This window comes from Bison bison, unplaced genomic scaffold, assembly GCF_000754665.1.
Source record: "Bison bison bison isolate TAMUID 2011002044 unplaced genomic scaffold, Bison_UMD1.0 scf7180017864377, whole genome shotgun sequence".
In the NCBI taxonomy this organism is placed as follows: Eukaryota; Metazoa; Chordata; class Mammalia; order Artiodactyla; family Bovidae; genus Bison; species Bison bison.
The window spans coordinates 662,083-664,413 of record NW_011494949.1 but is presented as its reverse complement, the minus strand read 5'-3'; the positions used below and the strand labels follow the sequence as shown (position 1 = coordinate 664,413).

The 2,331-nt window shown below is 54.5% G+C and overlaps 1 protein-coding gene across 1 annotated transcript in view; it reads left to right on the top strand.

The window, feature by feature from the left end:
- Window positions 1-2,331, top strand: part of SLC6A3 (solute carrier family 6 (neurotransmitter transporter), member 3) — a 29,175-nt gene that overhangs the window by 3,613 nt on the left and 23,231 nt on the right. The gene's annotated exons all lie outside the window — the stretch shown is intronic.

Genomic DNA, 2,331 nt, shown 5'->3' with positions numbered 1-2,331 from the left:
TGTATCCTGTGCTGCTTTGCTGGGTGTCTGGGCCCTTGAACACACCCTTTTAATGCCGGTCCTGCTCTAAAGACCTGTCATGACCGAGGGTTTGCGAGTGTGTGTCCTTGCTCGCAGCCAGCAGTTCCTGGGTGGTGGTGTTTCGTCAAAGTGCTAACACGGTAGAAAAGATAACAGCCTCCTGTCCCTAGTTCTGTGGTCTACTGTCTGTCATCTAGGTTAGTTTGCTGGGGCTGTCATACAGAGCGCCACAAACAGAGTGGCTTAAATAACAGATGTTTGTTGTGTCGAAGTTCCAAGGTCTGAACTCAAGGGTGCTGGTTGGTTCCTTCTGAGGCCGGGGGGAGGGGCGGGCCTGCTCCCAGCCTCGCTCCTGGGGTCGTGGGGGGCCGTCTTCTCCCTGCGTCTTCATGGGTATCTCTTCATCCAGGCTTCCCTTTTTATGGGGACATCAGTCGCAGTGAACTAGGGCCCACCCTGACTTGATTTTCCTCTGTAAAGACTCTGCCTTCAGTAAGATCACATTCTGAAATACTGGGGATTACTAAAACTTCGACAAATGGGTTTTGGAGGCCACAGTCCAACCCATAGCGCTGTCTGTCTCCCACCTGTGTGCCCATCCATCACTCTATCCACGGGTCTGCCTGTCATCTGTCTGTCACCTGTCTGGCTGTCACGTATCAGCCGTCTATCATCCGCCTGCCTACCTGACTTACCACGTCTATCGATCTGCCTTCTGTTTCCCTATCTGCCGCCCTTCTGCCTCCGGGCAGCTGTGCTGCTGCTGGGGGCAAAGCCCACGTCCCCTGTGAGCCGCGTCAGCCCCAGGAGCCCTCGTCACTCTGCTGTGACCATGAGCAACCTGGCCCGCCTGGGGGCTGGCTGTGCACGCAGCCCTGGGGTCAGAAGGACTAGAGGCTCAGGCCTCTCTCCCTGGGACACGGGGCTGGATCTGCTCTGGCGTTTGGTCAAAGGCGGCTCTGAGTTCCCCAAGCCACAAGCGGAGGATTTGGTGTACAGAGTTGTCACCTTCCAGAGATTTCCAGCAGCCACCTACAGCCAGCTCATGGCCAGGAAGCTTCTGAGAGGCACTCGGAAGCCACGGCTGCCCGACTCTGCGGCTGCCGGACGAGTCCACCGTGAGCCAGCTTCTCCTGGGGAGCGCAGGGGACAGAAGTGCAGTGAGGAATTATTCCCCAAGGACGGGGTCCACCCCAGAAGAGGCCTTCCTGCTGCTGAGCATGTCTTCCAAGAGGGGCCGTGTTCCAGGACCTGTCTGTGCCATGTGCTGAGTCACTCCAGTCGTGTCTGACTCTGTGCCCCCAAGGACTGTATATAGCCCGCCAGGCTCCCCTGTCCGCGGGATTTTCCCATCAAGAACACTGGAGTGGGCTTCCATTTCCTTCTCCAGGAGATCTTCCTGACCCAGGGACGAAACCCAAGTCTCCTGTGGCTCCTGCATTGCAGGCAGATTCTTTACCGCTGAGCCACCAGGGGAATCATTCCTGATACTAGAGCTGTTTAATGTCTGCGCGTAAGTAACCTGGAGTCACTCTCTATCTGCTTTCAGGGTAGGAAGAGAGTTTTAATGAAGTGTCCTGAGCAGGAAAATAGCTTCTCCTAAGGGTCAGAAAACCTATGACAAACCAAGACAGCTTATTGAAAAGCAACGAGATCACTTTGCCTAAAAAGTCCCTATAGTCAAAGCTATGGCTTTCCCAGTAGTCATGTACGGATGTAAGAGTTGGACCATAAGGAAAGCTGAGCACCAAAGAATTGATGCTTGAGAGACCCTTGGACAGGAAGGAGATCAAACCAGTCCATCCTAAAGGAAATCAGTCCTGAATATTCATTGGAAGGACTAATGCTAAAGCTGAAGCTCCGGTACTTTGGCCACCTGATGTAAAGGGCCAACTCATTGGAAAAGACCCTGATGCTGGGAAAGATTGAGGACAGGAGGAGAAGGGGGAAGCAGAGATGGTTGGATGGCATCACCGACTCCATGGACATGAACCTGAGCAAACTCTGGGAGATGGTGAAGGACAGAGGAGCCGGGCGTGCTCAACCGTGGGGTCTGAGAGAGTCAGACATGACTTAATAATTGAACAACAACAAACAAGGAGGGCCAGACCCACAAAAAACAAGCCAACGCGCTCCCTGCAAAAGTCACCGTGAAGACAAGCTCCTCCTGGCCGCAAGCGGGCAGGACCGGGCCGGTGCCCACGAGCTTCCAGCATATTGATGCCCAAGCCAGTCCCAGCAGCAAAGCCGGGAAAGGATGTGGAAATGAGGGAAGTCTGTGTGGAGCTGGGTAAAGTGAACCGCAGTAGC